This window comes from Anastrepha ludens, chromosome X, assembly GCF_028408465.1.
Source record: "Anastrepha ludens isolate Willacy chromosome X, idAnaLude1.1, whole genome shotgun sequence".
NCBI lineage: Eukaryota > Metazoa > Arthropoda > Insecta > Diptera > Tephritidae > Anastrepha > Anastrepha ludens.
Genome location: NC_071503.1, coordinates 45,655,409 through 45,676,642, shown reverse-complemented (window position 1 = coordinate 45,676,642; position 21,234 = coordinate 45,655,409). Strand labels below are relative to the sequence as shown.

General features: G+C 37.9%; 1 protein-coding gene across 4 annotated transcripts in view; it reads left to right on the top strand.

Moving 5' to 3' along the window:
- Nucleotides 1–15,279: 15,279 nt before the first annotated feature.
- The window catches only part of LOC128869556 (ATP-binding cassette sub-family D member 1), a 297,248-nt gene continuing 291,293 nt past the window's right edge, over nucleotides 15,280–21,234 (top strand). For 3 of the 4 annotated variants that reach the window (XM_054112128.1, XM_054112130.1, XM_054112127.1), the window contains exon 1: nucleotides 15,282–15,394. The gene's annotated coding sequence lies outside the window, so the exon portion shown is untranslated. Of the gene's footprint in view, nucleotides 15,395–21,234 lie in introns of all 4 variants that reach the window. The other variant, XM_054112131.1, reaches the window with a different exon arrangement.

Below are 21,234 nucleotides of genomic sequence, written 5' to 3'. Positions count from 1 at the left end.
CTTTTGATGTGCTGCTGAAAATAATATTTTTTTATGGTTATTTACTTTTTTTGAACAAGTGCTACAGAACAAAACGGATCCATCTGTATAAAACATATCAGAACCAAACTCTTTAATCAGCTCATTAATTTTTAAACTTGTCGCTGTTTTAGATTTCGGCATTTTTCGTTTTAATATTTTCGTGTGCTCAGTTTTTCCAATTACGAATTGTTTTGAATAAAAAAGCTGTTGAGTTAGCAGTTGAGCAAACGCCTGGAATTTAGCAATAAATTTGGTACGCAACAGGGTGATATGAGCGTTATAAAATTATTGCTGAAATAGTTGATATTGAATACATTGCACGATACAAATTTCTTCAACACAATTTTTATATACAAATCAATTTAAAATATGAACTTTTGAAAATTTGAAAAGGAAAAAGGCATTTATTTTAAAAAAGGCAAGAAAAGGCATTTATTCCGAAAAAGGCAAAAAAAGGCAAAATGAAATGTGTATATCCGGCATCAACTAAAGCTGACTCGTCGTAATTTTTAATCAAAACCACAATACCTGTTATCAGAAAAAAGGCATTTTCCATAAAATCCGTTCCCTGATTATGATAAATTACAGAGAGATGTATATACCGCGTGTTAATGGAAGGAAGATTATATGCTGACAGATAAAAAGGTAGTGAATACATGAATGTATCGAAAGTAGTTTTAATTAATGATAGATAACTCCAACAGTTAACAACCTCGATATTATCGTCAACAAACTTCCAATTATAAGAAGAAGGAATTCTGATACACTCTCTAAGCCACAAGCATTTCGACTTTGTCAAACTTACTTTAAGGCCCCCTATTCATCGGAGACTCTGTAAAAAGCACTAAGTCATCGGAGCATATTAACAGTTTGGTACCAAGTAGGAAATCGTTTAAATCATTTAAATACAGAGAAAACAAGGTTGTGCTTAGCAGACATCCTTGTATTTCCCCTTGATTTGAGTAAAAGGGAGGAGAAAGTTCATCATGGAGCCAAACACGATTGAAGTGTCTATGTATAACAGTTTTAAGATTTCTAACATATGTTTCGGAAGGCCATAAGGTGCTAATTTAAAAAAAAGCATACTTGCGAAAACCAGCTTGAAATTCCGTAAGGATTTTTTTTCAAATCAATCCAACCATTAATACGTGTTAATAGAAGCCCAGTAAATATTTTATATTTATTTATAGAGTAAGGAAAGCAGAGAGAGTCAACTATAATGTTTCGCGATACCGGGATCACCCTTTTTAACAAACAAACCATCACTGCCTTTCGGAACGAGGTGGGAATTTGTTTCCTTAAGTAGCTCAGACAAGAAACCTACTGGTGCAGATTTATAAAACTCTAGCTATTCCGATCCAGCCCAGGAGCTTTATTGTTTTTTGCTTATTTAAGTCTAAGTAACAGTTTGTGCATTTCAAAATGAGCATCTAGGAAAGGGCTTGAAAAGGCTGACATGCACCAATGAATAGAAAGCTCATTATCCTGGCTGAATAAAAGTAATTGAAAATGTTTGTAAAACAGACAGAGTAGGAGAATTATGCACCCTGGACGATACTTTTTTCATGGAATTTGCATGACGCCACCATTCACTACTATTTTTGATTGTATTCTTCTAACTTGTAACTCTCGATCTGGCTACAGTGGCACTTTAACTTGTTTTTACTACATAGCTTGAATTAAGAGGATCGGCTCTTTAAATATATTACTCGATCGGATTCCCGCTTGAATGTTCTTCTTAGAGGTTAAGGTGGCCCAGCATTTTATTTCGAACGTTATAACAATCAGACCACTCATTCTAAGAATTGAAAACTTGTTTACCCATTATTTTATCTGCCGCAGATTTTATCTTCTCTGTTATTTCGGAAACAGTTTCGCCAACTATAACGCCCGAGCTAACACAACTGAGGATTGAAGTAACATTTCCATGGCAGCCGGTTCTACTTTACCGGAATGACTCGGGTTTTTCCCAACCAAGGACTGCGGCCCCAGTAAACTAGCCCTGTCTAGTATACCGTATCCCACCACCTATCTCTCGTCACAGGAGCAATTCCTTGCAGCACGTTTGCTCCAAATACTTCTTTTCAGGGCTGGCGTTGAAACCAACCCTGGACCAGAGGTATTTTGCTGCTGCATTTGCCACAAACGGCTCCACTCGAACTCCTCCTCGGGACCTTTTCAGGCCTTAAGACTCACAGGGAGTGGTCCACAAGGCATGTGGCCACGTGTTGCTCCCGCCATCATGCGGCCCCTGCCGCAACGGCAATGCCGTCCTCAGTGTCGGTACGTCAAACTGCCGCCACCAACAATACCTCAATGGTAACGAGCCCTCAGGCGTAACACAACTCTCGCATTGACCCTCGGAACCTGGCAACAGTCCAGCGCAAATCTTACAATGGCTGGTGCCATTTTCGGAGGTGCTCTCGCCTGCGCACCACCCGTGACACGCGTCTTCGTTACCCCCTGCTGCAGAGATCTGCACCTGCAACCGCCCCCTTCGGGGCGGCCGTCCGCCAACGTCAGGCCAAAACAACTTTTTCGGAACGCACAGCAGAACCAACGCAGACAACATTATGCGTCCCTCACCCCCCGAGTTACGATCACACTCCCGAGGAGTTTTAAACTCTTACAACTGAACGGACTTACGAGTAAGATTGACGAGATAGTCGACTTCATGAGCCATACCATGTTGGAAGATACCAAGATAGCTGCCGTTCAAGAGACAAAACTGCACGCTAGCTCCTCCCTGATCACCAGGGACGGCTACAATGTGCACAGAAAGGATAGCGAGCGAGACCATGGTGGTAGCGTTCATAGCCCAAAATACAGTGCAGTATCGTCTCATTGGTGAAGGCATCGACCGCAGGGACACCACCTTAGAATGTCAAGGGATGGCTGTCCGGTCAAGCGATGCCGCGCTCGAAATTTATAATGTACACATACCCCTTATCACCTGCTGCTCGGCAGGATATCACCCTGATATAGGTGCGCTCATCAGAGGTTAAAACCGATTGGTTGTAGGTGACTTCAATGCGCATCACGATCTTTGGCATTGAAGCCTGCCAAATGATCGTAGCGGACAGCTATTGTCAGATCATATAGACGATTCGACATTCAGCACTGTGAACGACGACGCCCTCTCCAGGATAGTGGGCAATTGCAGCAGTTCGCCTGACATAACAATAGCTAGCGCGGGTCTGATAAATAGCATCACCTGGCGACCTATTCTATCACTTGCATCAGACCACTTGCCCATTATCGTCTCGATTGAGAGACCTGCCGACTTCGTTTCCGCGAATCACCCATCCTATATTAACTTTAACAAAGCTAATTGGGCCGGTTTAGTGGAATTCAGTGAAGACACCTTCGCCGCTCTTCCCATCCCCACCGATGTGCGCGCAGGCGAACGAGCATTCCTCACAGCTGCTGCGGCTCGCTTCATCCCTGCTGGAAGGCTCAAGGACATTCGTCCTAATTTCCCAGCCGAAGCAGCCAGCTTGGCAAACGAGCGTGACCGCCTACGTGACCGCCTACGTCACCGTAAGGTCCCTGTCGAACCCGATGAAGCACAACGACAAGGTGACTATCACCTTCAACGCTTGTACTTCGTCGGACCCGAAGAGATGCGCGAGCTATTTAAGCCGACTTTTTATGCTGCATTCTCCAGTCGACAGGGCCAAGCGTCGTGCCTCCAGAAGGCTGCACAAACTGGCAATCAACAAATGGGCCATCAACAAATCAAAATCCTCAAAAGCCATTGGCCCTGACGGACTGAACGCGCAGATGTTGAAGCACCTGGGACCATTGGGAGTAGGATTTCCCACAAAGGTTTTTAATTTGTCCTTGGCCACTCTCATCATCCCTGACAAGTGGAAAGCAGGGAGAGTGGTCCCACTGCTGAAGCCTGGGAAACCCGCCAACCAAGGGAAGTCTTATCGTCCGATAACTCTCCTTTCCCCAGTAGTGAAGACACTTGAAGCCCTGCGACTCCCACTTTACATGAAACACCTAGCCCCAGCCCCACATCAAGACAGCACCACCGCTGCACACGCCGCCATAAACGCCCAGATAAACTGCGGGGTTATCCAAAACCGCCCCTGCGAGAGGACTGTCCTAGTAGCGTTGGACCTTAAGAAAGTTTCGATTCAGTCAGCCATTCCACGCTACTAGCTGATATTTATCAGTCGACACTCCCGCCGGAGCTGAAGAGGTGGTCCGCAAACTACCTAAGCGGTTGTCACCATCAGTGATTTTTCGCGACCAAATATCAAAGCAGAGGAACATTAAGCAACGTGTACCGCAGGGTGGTACCCTTTCCCCTTGCTGTCCAACTTCTACATCTCGAAGCTACCGCAACCACCAGAGGAAGTCTCCCTGGTCCCACACGCTGCCGACTGCACGATAATGGCGTCGGGCAATGACATCGATGGTCTGTGCTCCAAAGTGAACAGCTACCTCACCGACCTTTCTCGCTTTTTCACAGCGTGAAATCTCCACCTTTCCCCTCTAAATCCACAATGACCCTCTTTACCACCTGGACAAAGGAGGTCAAACTGTCCCTCAAAGTCGCTGACAATTCCGACGGTAAACAATCACAAAATTTTGGGTGTGACCTTTGACAGTTTGCTCTCCTTCTCAGCGCATACAACCGCAATTACCACTAAGGTAAAAAATCGCAACAAGGTCCTCACAGGACAAAGAACTAAAAGGTCCTAAAAGACAAAAAACTGTTGTTATCGGCATTTAAGGCAATTGGTCGGCCGGTTATAAACTATGCTGCGCCTGTCTGGTCGCCTGGTACTAGTGACATGCAGTGGATAAAGCTACAGACATGCCAACATACTGTCATTCGGACAGCGACGGGCTGTCTCCTGATGTCTCCTATTCAACACCTTCATAATAAGGCACAAATGCTCCCTGTAATGGAGCACAATAAACTGCTCAGTAAGCAGTTCCTGCTGGGCTGCTACCGTACGTTTCAACCTTGCAGACACCTGCTTGAGCCAGAGTCGCCTCCCAGCCACGTCAGGAGACACCTTTTAAACTGTGCCGACGAGACCCAGGACAATACTGACCGAAATCTACTGGACCAGACAGTATTTAGACAGTCAATAAACGACATTCACCGGGAGACCGCCATCACCTTCTTAAGCTCCCGCCATGTGAATGCCGTAATCGGAGACCAATCACCACCTATTGCAGATGAAGAGCTCCAGCTTCCCCGTGAGGCACGTGTAACACTGGCACAATTACGTTTTGAATACTGTAGCAGGTTAAACTCCTACTTATCCAGAATTGACCCCGATACACCAAACATATTTCCGTCATGTGAAGATAGCCCGCACGACACTAAACACCTTCTCACATGTCCTCTAAAACCTACTCATCTAACACCCCTCCCCCTCTGTACCCAACGCGTCGAAACAGCATGTTTCCTGGGCCTATCGTTAGATGAGCTAGACGAAGACGACCGGTGATTACACTACGCTGACAGGGCAAAGTTACTGCTAAAACAACAACAACAACAGGATTGGTGTTACGTTCAAGAACGAGGACGGAAACTCTTCGAAACAATGATTTTCCACTTTCTGCTTTGGCCCAATAAGTACATTTAACTCACTCATTATAAAAAATGATGAAATACGAGAGCTCGATATGATATCTGCAAACTTAGTAAAGTCATTATTTCAGCTATAGCAGTTTATTGTGGTGTATGGACAGTGATTTTTAGTCACTGCAATTAATGTGCAAAACAACATTGCCGAACAGTTCAACAAACTTTAAATTAAACACATTTTCAACACTTTTTTATGTAGCCAAACAAACACCCACCACATTTTGTAAACTTTACCACACATAAGATCATTCTCGTTGCTGAAAGTTAAAGGTGCTGAATTTTCCGTTAATCTCCGGAATATTTAGCTCTTTATTCTTCTCTCTTCAATAAACCTATAGAACTCGCTCCGATCATTCGCTTTCTCTGTTTTTATTTATTTCTTCTTTCAGTGCCTTATTTTCTTCTGTTAATGCATTCACTTCTTCCGACAGGTCCGCAACTTTAGGCGTAATCGAAGAAAGATCGCCTGTTGTGGCTATGCCATCACATCCAAGCTGGCCACAGTGTTTTTATTGGAAGCAATTGCGCTCGGTTCTGGTAAAATTTCCACTAGTCATCTTTTTGAGTAGCTGCCGCCGTAGCCGAATGGGTTGGTGCGTGAGTACCATTCGGAATTCACCGAGAGAACGTTGGTTCGAATCTCGGTGGAACACCAAAAAAAAAATTAAAAAATACATTTTTCTAATAGCGGTCGCCCCTCGGCAGGCAATGGCAAATCTCCGAGTGCATTTCTGCCATGAAAAAGCTCCTAATAAAAAAATATCTGCCGTTCGGAGTCGGCTTGAAACTGTAGGTCCCTCCATTTGTGGAAAAACATCAAGACGCACACCACAAATAGGAGGAGGAGCTCGGCCAAACACCCAAAAAGGGGGTACGCGCCAATTATATATATATAATATTTTTGAGTGATGAGCGGCAACTCTTTTATCTCTGTTTATCTCTTTTCACATGTAGGGAACGTTCGAGGCGTTTGTGACATTTTCTTTAATGACAGCTGATAATTTTTTTTTTTTTGGTATAAAGTGTAAAGTGCGGAGCCAAACCAAAGTTTTGGCGATTTAGAACTCGTTCTTTTACACAGTGCTCTTTATGAATAAAATCCATTTTATGTTGGCGCACTTGTGTAAATCATCGTAATAAAACTTCCCTGAAATACCTATACCTTAATATAATAAATATATATAATCACATATAATACAACAAATAACAACTTAGACGGCGAGACAGAAACAATTTAGGTGGCGACAAATAACAATTCGACGACGAGAAGGAAAAAATTTAGATGGCCACCACCTCTGGCGAAACAAATAAAAATTTAAACGATACGGAGAGTCAGTAATACACTGTGACAGTCAGTTACACTCACAGAGAACGTAAATTCATTCACATACATTTTGCAGGACAAATTGGTTAAACCTAGCCTTTTCTCTACTCTTTCAAGCTTTCTTCGAACGGATAAAGGTGCATTTGAATTGACTCAATTCAATTAAATTCTATTTATTTTCTATATTTAATTTGATACCACACCACCATAGTTAAAAATTTGCGCTAAACAAAATTGTTCTTCCTTAAACATTGTGACGGGGATAGTTGTTGACAAGTAACCAACGAGTGCAAGACTTAAGCAGAAGACATTTCACATTTTCATTGAACAATAGATATTAACAACTTAGCAGCAAATTGACAAAAAAAGCATATTATTACGAGTTCCGTTCGATTACTGATTTATTAAATAAAAGAGACTAAAAGTACGTTCACGTATGCAGTAATTAGCAATAAATCCACGAAATTACCTGCAAAATTGACAACCGGCTGTCAATATTGTTTTGAAAGGTTTTTCTTCATAAAAATTGCTTGGTGGAATATTTCGGAGTTTTTGGTTTGTTTAATTATTATTAACGATATGAAGAAAATACAAGGAGAAGGAATCGTTAATTTAAATGCGCAATTGGCTACTAGTAATAAACAGTTGGAGGAAATCCGTAAACGAAGTTTACTGAGGTTTCAAAGAACTATTAATTCGATATTACATTTTATAATAAGCGATAAGAGAACAAACCGTTAATGGACACACGTTTTTTTCTGTTATATGAATGCGTAATTAATAATACCTAACAAAAATGTTATTACAATTATGTCTACAAACCTGTTTCCTTTGCCAGCATCCATTTTATTTAATTTTTACTTTAACGTTTCTCTTTACATTCGTGAAAATAATTATCTATAACACAGAAAACAGTATGATAATAATACAGGATTCCTTATAATCTCAGGTTTCGCGAGGGAAATTTTGTTTGGGTAATCTCGCTTTTACGGGTTGGGAATTAAGCATGGAAAAGTATATAATCTACTTATATGTGAGCATGGGGTGTGAGTCAATTGGAAATACAGCAGCATCAAGGTGGATTTATTATAGGTGACAGCATTCACCCAGCTGAATTTTTCCCCGTAGGTATGGCTTACGTCAAAATGATATGCTTTGTTTGTATGTATTGGTATGTTTACATTCGTAAGTTTCCATTTGTTTACTGATTTTGACGTGATGCTTGGACCAAACGCAACAACAAATACATGTAGGGTTTTACTTATATGTGGTTGCTGTCTCCTATAATAAATCCACCTTGGGCAGCATAGAAAATAAGATGTGAAACTCTTTCATTTTGAGAGAGAGCGCGCACATGAGATCGTTTCAAAACTTTGCAGCACTCACACATTATGGGATTTTGAGCAGCTGATAGGCGAAATGGCAGGCTGCCTGAAGAAGCTCGCCAAAAATGACTAACGAAAACAGTTCGTTTTTGCTTAATGGAGAAATAACGTGTTGAAATGTTTATAATTATTTTTCTTAAAATTAATTCAATTAAAATGTAATAATTGGAATTGAAGTGAGTTTGTAAAATCCAAAGCTCGTTACATCCTTTTCGACTTCTACTTTTAATTCGTCTTGTGTACATATGCATATGAATACGTTTTACTCGCACATACATGAAATTTTATTGAAAACTGTGGGTTGGTTTATGTAAATTAGTATATACGTAAATATTCTATGGTTGAAAAGCGTAGGTAAGGGAATTGAATTTGAAATATCTCAATTTTACAAAAATTAAAGGTAATCTGCTTTAACCCATTTGATCCCATTGTACTCGCTTGAGTACAGAAAAAACATCATTTTCGAAACGACGCCAAAAGCCAACGCTTACAAATTTTTAAATGTACTCGCCACTTTATAATACAGAGCAATGTCGAAAAGGAATACACGTGTTTCTCCTTCTTTTTTTTTTGAGTCCCGTTATCCGTTATTCACTTGTCTTTGCGTGCACGTTTGCTATTTTTCTTCTTTTCATGGTTTAGTTTGCAATAAGCTCTCTGTTTGACAAAATCTAAGTTATCACGGAAAAAGTTCAGTGTTGAAATATTCATAATACATATAATTTGTATACTTTATAACAAAAATACGAAAAAAGTTCTGGAAAAGTGCATTTCGGTAGGTTTAAATTCTAGTGTACTCGCATGGGTACAGTGGGAACATTAATATATATTTTGTGTGCATGTTTCATGTAGATTTGGTAATGGATGTAAAAAAATTTTACGGAAAGAGGTTTCACAACCTCTGCGGCCACCGACTATATTGAATCAAGCGACCGTAGTCACTTCGACTTCGCTATTATACCGCCAAATACCCACTGTGACACAGATGAGGAGGACATTGAAGAGGATAATATATTGCGTGATGATATTCCAACCTTGGAATCGTATTTTTCGACAACTTCTTTAAGTCATATGACCTTCTTAGAATTTTGAAAGAACAAGGATTTAAGGCTACTGGGACTGTTCATGAACGGCGGGCCAAAAAATGTCCTCTGAAAACGAACAAAGAACTACAAAAGAAGCAACGGGGAGAGTTTGATTTTTTGTAAGTTTATCATAATGATTTATTTGAATAGTTGTTTTGTAACAAATTTTATAGGTATTCTGACTCGGGAATACTTTTTGTGAAGTGGAATGACAATAGCGTTGTGACAGTGGGAACAAACTTTGATAGAATTGAACCTTTACATACCGTCAAACGATGGTCAAGACAAGAGAGGCGCAAGGTGAATACCCATCAACCGAAGTTGATAGCGGAATACAACTCAGGAATGGGAGGAGTTGACCTTCACGACCAAGCTTTGAATACTTACAATATAAAGTTTAGAGGAAATAAATGGTGGTGGCCTCTTTTCACCACAATGATAAGCTCGTGCGTAGTAAACGCATGGAAGCTTTATAAAATGGCAAGTAAGAGTCAATGCGACTTGTTGCAATACCAACGTGAAATTGTGCGATTTTATTTACGCAATTATAATATCCGGGACATATCTTCAAAACGATCGACAACGGCATCAATAGCTGGTTCCTCATATAACCATTTTCCCAAAAGGATATCGAATCAGCTGAGGTGCAGGGAGTGTCACCAAAGAATTTGATGGATTTGCGAGTTATGCAATGTAGCCCTTTGCGTGGAGAGAGAATGTTCCAAAAACTTCCATACTGTTAACCGAACTAATAACCAAGGAAGTCTTTGAAAGTGTCTTTTTATTTAATACTCCAAATTTTCATATACAGGCAATGTATATACATATTATCCCATTGTACTCGATTGGGTACAGCCCAAAAAATACATTTCTTTGACTTTTTTTCGTGTTTTTTTTTTTAAGGAGCTTAATTACACTATTTCAATAAACGTTTTATAAACGCATTTAAAAAAAACTTGTTTTATATAAGGTTGGGATTTAATGGGTTAACTTGTTCTGTTCGTTGTTTGAGAATATTTTTGTTACCCACTTTCTGTGTTATTTTGAAAAATCACAATGTGCCATGTATTTAATTATAACTTATGTTTTTCGTGTTCATTACTTTATTATTATATAATTATATTACTTTTGTATTTAAGTTTTAAATAATTTCATTTACATATAAATTTTAAAATTTGTTTCTTATTTATGTACATATTTCATACAAATTACGCTTATTTTTAGTATACACTAAATACTAACCCCAATGGTGGTGTGGAAACTAAAAACTCCCAGTTGTTGTTTAAAAAATACCCAATTAATGTTTCTACCGTTATAGCAATATTGGCAAATGTTATAAAAAATGCACATTTTTCAGCGCTCTCACGAGAAAAAGAGTTTCCCATCTAGTCATCTATGTACGGCAGTATCATCCGCGAACGTTCCGACCATAGAGGACTAGAGACTGAAAAATGTGCATTTTGACGTGATAACGTCTTATAAGTCGATTTAGCCGGCTGCACGCACGAAAAAATGTGTCGTTACCTTACTCATTCGTCGTTACCTTGCTCATTTGTCGTTACCTTGAATGAACTGCAAGCGAAAGCGCGGAGCGGACGACAAAGCAAACAAAGCAAACGAACGGCAACGTTCGACATCTTGCTCTCTCCTACTTAAGTGAGCGTATATATGTATGTATATGCGCATATGTACATACATATATAAATTCACGTATTTGTATTTGCATATGCCTTCTTATTGATTATTATTAATTTGATTTACCTGTTGTTTTAATGTTATTATTATTAATTTTTTTATTATATATGAAGGAAAAAATTTATGGTAATATTTACCATATACCTTATAAGATATGTTGTATACTAATATATGTATATAAATATGCATATACATATACAATTTCGCGCAATTTTCAAAAAGAACAAATCTATATGTAGAGATGCATACAACTCATATGGACATATCAAATATACGAATCTATTCCGTACGCAAGCAAATGTAAGCTAATGTGCTTGAACTGCAAGCGAGAGCGCGGAACGAACGACAAAGAGCACAATCGGTCCCCGCGTTCGGCAACGTTCGACATCTGGCTCTGTCCTACTTGAGTGAGCATATATATGTATGTATATGCGCATTTGTATATAAATTCACATATTTGTATTTGCATATGCCTTCTTCCTGTGTGCATGGTAATGAACCATTTCTCTGTTGAGAATAGGACGATGATAGAAAAAGTAGGAAATGAAAGGGAGTGTTTCGAGTGTAAAGTGTCTTGAAAAAGTCAAATCGATGATGGTGCCTCTTAGTGTTGTTGACTTATTAACGTCTGATGCACAATCGAAATAGAAAATAGAACATATCTTTCATGAATTTCATAAATGTTTCGTCGTTTTTCACGTTTGTGTAAATGTAACTTGACCTATTCCATTGCAATTCCATTTACCTCCTCCTCTATATCCATACAAAATATCTATCAAACAAATAAAATTAAAATTTTGTTTTGAAAATTGCAACCCTTACATCAGTATTTTCTTATGACGTTGTCACGTTAAACTATCGTCAGTAAACCGACTTTACAGACAACCTCTTTTTTTTATAACATTCGTCAGTAATGCTACACCGGAAGAAACATTGAATGGGTATTTTTTAAACAAAAATTGGGAATTTTAGTTTCCACTCCGCCATTGAGGTTAGTAATTAGTGCATAAAATCAGCATAAAATACATGAATAAGCTAATAAATCAAAACTTACATGTTTGGAAAAGGTATTCATATAGGTATGTACACAAGACGAATTAAAAGTAGAAGCTGAAAAAGCTATAAAAAGCTTTGGAAAATTCTACAAACTCCCTTCAATTTCAATTCATACGTTTCAATTAAATAAATTTTAAGACAAATAATTATAAAAATTTAAATCGCATCATTTCTCCAATAAGCAAAAACGAACTGTTTTCGTCAGTTATTTCTGGCGCGTTTCTTCTGGCAGCCCGCCATTTCGCCTGTCAGCTGTTCAAAATCCCATAATTTGTGAATGCTGCCAAGTTTTGAAACGAGCTCATGTGCGCTCTTTCTCTCAAAATTAAAGAGTTTCGCATCTTATTATCTATAGTTCCGACTCTTGTTTCTTCAGAAGCTGGTAGATCGTATGTGTATCACTTCAATTCAAATCATTACACCGCGTTACACACAGTCTGTCCTATGAACCAAATATACTTTTTCGGAAAGGGGATAAAAAATAAAAAAAAACGTGTATCGGCGATTTTCATGTACACGTCACAATTTTTTTTTTTGTATTTTATAACTTTAAACGAGCAATTCTTGTATGCATATCTGTATAGCCACACGGTCTCAGGATTAGCTTAACGGATTTGAATGAAATTGGGCACACATATAGTGTATCACATTTCTAGACTTCTCACCTAGGTGCTGCCACTGACAATGTTTCACAGGGTTGCCACCTGTTCGAAATTTTTTCCCCGATCTTCGTGCAATTAAAAGAATTCGTCATATGGATTACTGCTACGTCGATCACGAGCGGCTGTTATTTTAAATTCAGCCGCCACTATATTTCACTGCTTAAGGCGTGATGCAAAGAGTGCGGCTGTTCTCTTTGACAAATTTCCTGCTCGTACGAGGTCATTGAGGTCGGCTTGCGTTACTAAATGCGGCACTGCAGTCCCAAGTTCACTGGGTGTTGGGACAATTTCCGATACTTCTGGTTCCCCGCATCTCGCATTCGATGAAAGAAATGTTGATAGCATTGTTGCGCTACTGTTGGTTCTCCATCCCTTAATTCGGTAACATCATCAAAAATCTTTCTTTTGGTGAGTACAGAACCGCTGGAATAACCGACTCTTCATTAGCGTAGCGAATTTTGTTGCGGCGAAAGTATTGGCACCCTTTAGTTTGAGTAAAAGTTACGCAAAAGTAGCACAGTTCACTGCAGTGCTCCGTACGTGGTAGCCAAATTGTTGCTACAGAATACTTTATTGTTGACCTTCCATCAGTAAACTTGCATAAATTTCTATAGCAATAGTCGCACACGACTCCCGGAGTATACCACAAGTAAGGAACATAAGCAGTCTTGAATATTTTCTGAAACGAATTAACCACTGTTTTCGTAATATTTTCAAAATTTTTACTTGGTGCGAATAAGCCACAAACGTAACAAAAGTTATTTCGAGTCGGGCACTGCATTTTTCGTAAGATGAAATATACAGAAACACGTTTTCGCGCAACAGAACTTAAAACAATTGTCAAAGTATACGTCTCCTAGTAGCGCAACTGTCAGATGATCGGAACTTCCGGAACTGTAACAAACACACAAACGGCACAGAGTGTGTTGTATGAAACAATAAATTAAAGGTTAATAAGTTGTTTAAAAATTTAGAATCCCTTCAAGTTATGCCGAAAATTTAGATACAAAATTTTTTTTAGAGAAAAAAATTCAAGAAAATCTGACAATTGATAAAATTTTTTTTTTAATTTTACATAATAAAAACATTTCCACGAGTCTGCCTGCAGAAATTCAGGGCGATTGGATCACGGAAAAAGGGTTAAAAATTGATCCAAAGTTTTTCACACAGGCGGACTACGAGCTCTATATCTTATACATAAACAAAAAAAAATTCTGACGTGTACATGAAAAGCGCCGATACACGTGTATTTTTATTTTTTCTCCCCTTTCCGAAAAAGTATATTTGGTTCATAGGACAGAAAAAAAGTTCGTTTTTTTAACGCAGTGTTATCATTTCAATTAAATTAATTTTAAGATAAATAACTATAAACATTTCAACACATCATATCTACATTAAGGAAAAACGAACTGTTTTCGTCAGTTATTTTTGTCGCGTTTCTTCAGGCAGCCTGCCATTTGGCCTATCAGCTGTTCAAAATCCCATATTGTGTGAGTGCTGCCAAATTTTGAAACGACCACGTGGGCGCATGAAAGAGTTTGACACATAAATGACTAGATGTGAAACTCTTTTTCTCGTGAGAGCGCTGAAAAATGAGCATTTTTTATAACATTTGCCAATATTGCCACACCGGTAGAAACATGGATTGGGTATTTTTGAACCAAAGGTCTGGAATTTTTAGTTTCCACACCACCATTGATTTTAGTATTTAATGTGCAGTTGCCCAATAGCCTTATATCACTCGTAAACACCTACATATATTATAAATAAGCACAATCCGTATGAAATATGTACATAAATAAGCCAAAAATTAAAAAAATTTTATGTAAATGAAATTATTTTAAAAATATATACATGAGTAATTTAATAATAATAAAGTTATGAACCCGAAAAACATAAGTTATAATTAAAAACATGACTTATTGCGATTGTTTAATTATACACAGAAAGTGGGTAACGAAGAAAAAAATTCTCAAGTAACGAACACAATAAGTTAAAGCAGATTACCTTTAATTTTTGTAAAATATCTCAAACTCAAATTCAATTCCCTTACCTACGCTTTTCAACCATAGAATACTTACGTATATACAAATTTACATAAACCAACACACAATAAAATTACATTATGTACATAAGACTAATTAAAAGTAGAAGTCGGAAAGGATATAACGAGCTTTGGATTCTACAAACTGACTTAAATTCAAATTATTACATTTCAATTGAATTAATTTTAAGACAAATAATTATAAACATTTTAACACGTCATTTCTCCATTAAGCAAAAACGAACTGTTTTCGTCTGTTATTTTTGGCGCGTTTCTTCTGGCAGTCTGCCATTTCGCCTATCAGCTGTTCAAAATCCCATAATGTGTGAGTGCTGCCAAGTTTTGAAATGTCCTCATGGGCGCGCTCTCTCTCAAAATGAATAAGTTTCACATCTAGTCATCTATGGTGTAAAGGGCACTGTGATATCGTAAGCACGCCGATCAACGTCTAATCGACATATTAAGTGTTAAACTACGAAAGCTGTAAGAGTATTTTCGCAAAACGGTCTGTACTACAATATACTTCGCTAAAGTGCATAGTGATACGAAATATATTTCTTTGCAATAATATTAATGTTTCTCTGGGGATTGTTTCTTTAATTACCCAATGAGTTTGTGGGGTTGGGCGGAGGTGAAAGAGTTGTTTGAAATCCCACTCACTAGAAGTAGGAAGTCCAAACTTTAACAAATGCCACATATTTCCCTACTAATCCCGCTAGAAAGATCTGGTACCGTTTGAAAATTGTGTAAAAACCCATTTCTCACAGAGAAAATGTTAAATGGTTTGGACCAATAAACCTACCAAACACAAAAGTAGTGTATTTTTCGTCCATATATTTAAATACTTGGTTCATAATATGTTCATACATATATAAAAATATGGTTTGTAAAAAAGTGTAAAAAAAGTCTCGTACATTCGGGAAAATACCCATCCCCTACCCCGTATGTTTTAAAAAAAGGGAATAAGGGTGGGATAGAGGGGGTATTCTACTTTCTAAAAGTGAAAACCTCACTCGTAGGCGACTTGTAGTTTTTAAGTTATTTGATTTTAAAAATTGTAAAATTGACCAAGAATCCTCCTATTTTGGTTACTACAACCAGCCGAAGTGCTGCCAGACATAGTATAAATAAACAATTTTAGAAGATAATAAATGAATAAGAACACAAAATTTTACAAATTATTTTTATATTATATACGTCTATTCATGTATATATCATATAGGTATATTTATGGATATATGTATATATTTATCAGGCATTAATGATTTTCAGTGAAGTATGTTTGATTGTATGCATTTTGAGTTTACAGATTTGTATTTGCTGGGTGTATTTAGATTTGTATTCAAACAAAAAAAAAGTTATTTATTAATATTTCATACATATATATGTTGTATTTGAAAAAATATCATATATTAATATTTGATAGATATATATATTTATACATAAATTTTATTTTAAACAAAAATACGTAAAATTTTCACCATATTATGAATATATGAATATATGATATATATATATATACAGTGCACTCGCGGTAACTCGAATAGCCGCTAAGTCGAACGACGTGCTAACTCGAACACATTTTTTTCCCTATTGACTAGTTTGTAACTCGAACAATATTAAAGCGCTAAAAACAAATTTATTTGTACACACATTCTTTTCAAACATGTACATTTTGTACATACATACATATGTAATAGTATATGTATATAAATTATATGTATACTAGTGTATTGTCCATATGAATATTTCGACGTTAATATCCCGTTAGTTTTCTGGGAACAACATCTTGCATTGACCAAATTGCTTTAAATTTGTCATTTGTAGTGTATCAGTGCATGTGAGTAATGGATCGTAAAAGGTTGAAGTGTTTAACATTAAAAGAGAGGGCTGAAGTCCTTAACAAAATTAAACGTGGATGTAGTGTTACATCTCTAGCGAAGGAATATGGGGTAGCCAAGTCCACCATAAGTCTTATAAAAAAGAAAGACAAGGCAATTTTAAAAGCAGTAAACAACACGTTTTTGGGTCCTGGGAAGAGGAGAACTTTAAAAGCTTCTGAGTTTCCTAAAATGAAAGCCGCTTTATACAAATGGTTTCTGTCCCAAAGAAAAAAGAATTACCCAATAAATGGACTCATCTTGAAAAACATAATTTACAGGTCGAATTTACGCTTTATGATGTTAACAAATGGAATGATGGTGCCGAATTTACCGACACAGAAGTAATAATTGAATCTAGTGATTCTGAGTCTGAGTTAAACAACACAACTGAGACATGTGAGCGGATATCATCTGAGGAGGCAGTTAGCTCTTTCAATAAGGTAATTCAGTGGGCCACAACTGAACAAGTAAGCCCCGCAAAGGTTAACACTCTTCAATTGCTGCGTGAAAAAGTCATATTCAACATTGCTGCAGGCAAGAAAAGACAAACACACATTACAACTTTCTTTTCGGCCTAACTTTTCTGTTAAAGCTGACTTTTTTTGTGTAACTGACACAAAGACTGCCAAATATTTGTTGAAAAATATTGAAACGAATTAATTATTTTAAACATATTCATGTTCATATCCATATGTAAATAAATAAATAAATTTAATTGAAAAAAATCGATATCGATGACTGTTTTTTTAACATAGCACACTCAATTGATAAGTCGAACAAATTCGATAAATCGAACAGCGCCTGTTTTAATTAGTTCGAGTTATCGCGAGTGCACTGTATACATATATACATTTAAAAAAAAAAAGAAAAAAATAACGCCGCAGGCGAAAATTTGGAATAAAAAATCGCACGATCCACTATATTATGAATATATGATATATATATATACATATATATATTTAAAAAAAAAAGAAAAAAAATAGCGCCGCAGGCGAAAATTTGGAATAAAAAATCGCGCGATTTTTAATTCCAAATTTTCACTATATTGTGAATATATGATATATATATATACATATATATATTAAAAGAAAAAAAAAATCGCGCGATTTTTTATTCCAAATTTTCACTATATTGAGAATATATGATATATATATATACATATATATATTTTATTAAAAAAAAAAAATAACCGGATACTAGAGCGTCTATGCTGTCCACAGTATTTTTGTGTAAAACTTTTTTCTGCGTAGGCGGCCTTCGGCCGCACTTCAAAAAAATAACCCTTAATAGTGCAACACCGTCTCCGCTGCACATAGGAGTTTTACGTGAAGCTGAACTGTATTTCAAAAATCATATCGATATTGTATTTATATATATTTATGAACTCAATATATACACCTTAGAGGTTGTAAACCCCCATTCCCTCATTATTCTAACAAAAAAGAGTGTGTGGAAATTATGTTCCTATGTTGCTTCCTTTTCAATCGCATTCTATTTGTTTTTTTTTTTTTTGCTTCTGGCAGCACTTCATTCAGCCATACTTTTCAGTTATTGTTAATTTAGCTGGCGCGTCAAGTGTTTGCAAGTTATAAATGCAATTTAAATTGTTAATGGCTAAAATTTAGTATAATGTATATCGCTTTGGAAAAAACGGTAAAAAGGGGGTGATAGAGGGGTGTATCCCCATCTTAAAACTGAAAACAGAACCTGCCGGAGGCTTATAGTTTTTAAGTAATTTAATATTAAAGTTCTCTAATTTAGCGAAAAGTTGGTGTTGCCATACACCTGAAATGAAAACGAAGTTCGCACGCAGGGATGTTCAGTGGAAGGTTCATTGAAAACTGCAGTATTTTTTGCTGTAATTTAAAGTTGAGAAATATTTATGAAAATAAAAACATACATCTCATTTAAACTTAAAAACAATGATATTAAGCGTATCACAAAAAATAATAAAGTAATTAAAATTAAATTAAATTAATTAACACAGTATTTTTGAGTGGAACTCCTTATCGCGTAGGCGGCCTTCGGCCGCGCTTCAAAAAAATAACCCTCATCAGTCCAACTCCGGCTACGCAATCCACAGTATTTTTGCGTAGAATTCCTTTTCGCGTGGGCGGCCTTCGGCCGCGCTCAAAAAACTAACCCTCATCAGTCCAACTCCGGCTACGCAATCCACAGTATTTTTGCGTAGAACTCCTTTTCGCGTGGCCTTTGGCCGCCCTTCAAAAAAATAACCCTCATCAGTTCAACTCCGGCTACGCAATCCACAGTATTTTTGCGTAAAACTCCTTTCCGTGTTAAAACCATTGAACCCAAAATTAAAACGTCATATGCGTGTATGTAGTAAGCAGGCACAATAACCCCCATTCAAATCATTAACACTAAACTCAAGTACTTAATTTTTGTTTTCATTTGCAGGCATCCGGCAACACCATACTGTTGTAATTCCAATCTTCTTCTTGTTCGCGCTTAAAATTGGAATGTGATTGCATAGGCAAATGAATTTGCATTTAATTTTAATAGATATAATTAGAATATTAGCATAAAAATCGGTAAAAACACGCGTGGGAGTGTATATTTGGTGAATTTTAGTGAAATGTTAAAAAATATTGAGTGTAATGTGGCAAATTATAGTGAAGTTCCCGAGGGCATTTTGAATGTAAATAATTAAAAAATTATTATTTCCCGAATAATTTAAAGTTATAAAGAGTGTTCCTTAACACCTCACTAACATCTCCTCCAAGTTTCATTAAAAAAACATTATAGTTTGCCAGAAATTCCAAAATATACATTGTTCTAAATTCCAGCCAAATAAATGTGATAAGTGCACTTATTGTATCAAAATTTGGTGAAGGTAAAAGACAAATTTTATCAACAAATAACCTAAAAACTATTATTAACTGAATAGTGTTGGTGCTAGTTATAGCAAAATAAGCACAAAATCAACATCTCCTGTGAATTTCATTGGAAAATTCGTAATATTTCTCTCAAAACAAAAGAAGGGGTAGTGCATGGAGTCGGAGCCATCTTTTTCTTAATTCTGTTATTTCATCGAGATTCGAACCAATGTTCTCTTTCTGAAATCCGAACGGTAGCCTCGCACCAACCTATTCGGCTACGGCGGCCGCTAATAGTAGAAGTAAATAAACAAGTTGCTAGAATCTCGACGCCATCAGCGTAGGCGACTACCTTCACTCCCATGGCAGCCGGTTCTACGTGACCGGAATGACTCGGGTTTTTCCCGACCAAGGGCTACCGACCCCAGCCTCCAAATAATTCTCCTCAGGGATTGGTCCACATGGTGTGGGCACGTGTTGCTCTCGCCAGCAGGCGTCTGATGCCTTAACGGCTACACAGTATCCCAATAGCTGCGGTCCAGCAAACCAAGCTGAACGCTAGGTCCTCCCTGATCACCAGGGATGGCTATAACGTGCACAGACACGATCGCGAGCAAGACAATGATGGTGACCTAGCGTACATAGTTCACCACACAGTGCAGTATCGTCTCATCGAGGAAGGCATCGATCGCAGGGACAGCACCTTAGAATGTCAAGGTATAGCTGTCCAGTCAGGCGATGCCGAGATCGAAATTTATAATATCTACATACCCCCTGCCACCTGCTGCCCGTGTTATGCACTCGACGGAAACCATGCTGATGTGGGGCTGGGACCAGATGATTCATAAAGAGTGGGAGTAGGAGGGCTTCAAGTGTCCTCACTAGTGGGGAAAGGAGAGTTATCAGGCGATAAGAATCACCTTGGTTGGCGGGTTTCCCAGGTTTCAGTAGTGGGGCAACTGTCCCTGCTTTCCACTTATCAGGGATGATGATGGGACAGATTGAAGACCCTTGTGAGAAATCCTACTCCAAATGGTCCCAGGTGTTCCAGCATCAGTATGTTTAGTCCATCAGGGCCAATGGAGTTAGATGATTTGATTTTGTTGATGACCCCCTGAACCCTATCGCAGGAGAAAGCAAAAGGCACACTGTCGTTCGTTATGTCCCTGATCCAGCAGGGATGAAGCGGGCCGCAGCACCCGTGAGCACTTTGTGGAGTGCGCGTTCGCCTTCGCGCTCATCAGTGGGGATGGGAATAACGGCAAAGGTGTCCTCGGTGAATTCCGCGAATCCGGCCCAATTAGCTTTGTTAAAATTAATATAGGATGGGTGATTCGCGGAAACAAGGTCGGCAGGTTTCTCAATCGAGACGATAATGGGCAAGTGGTCTGATGCATCCGATAGCATTGATCGCCAGGTTATGCTATTTATCAGACCAGCGCTAGCTATTGTTATACCAGGCGATGTGCTGCAACTTCCCACTACCCTTGTGGAGGATTCGTTGTTGTTGTAGCAGTATCTTCGCCCTGTCAGTGTAGTGTAATCACCGGCCGTCTTCGTCTAGCTCATCTAACGGTAGGCCCAGAAAACTAGCTGTTTCGACTGGTTGGGTCCAGAGGGAGAGA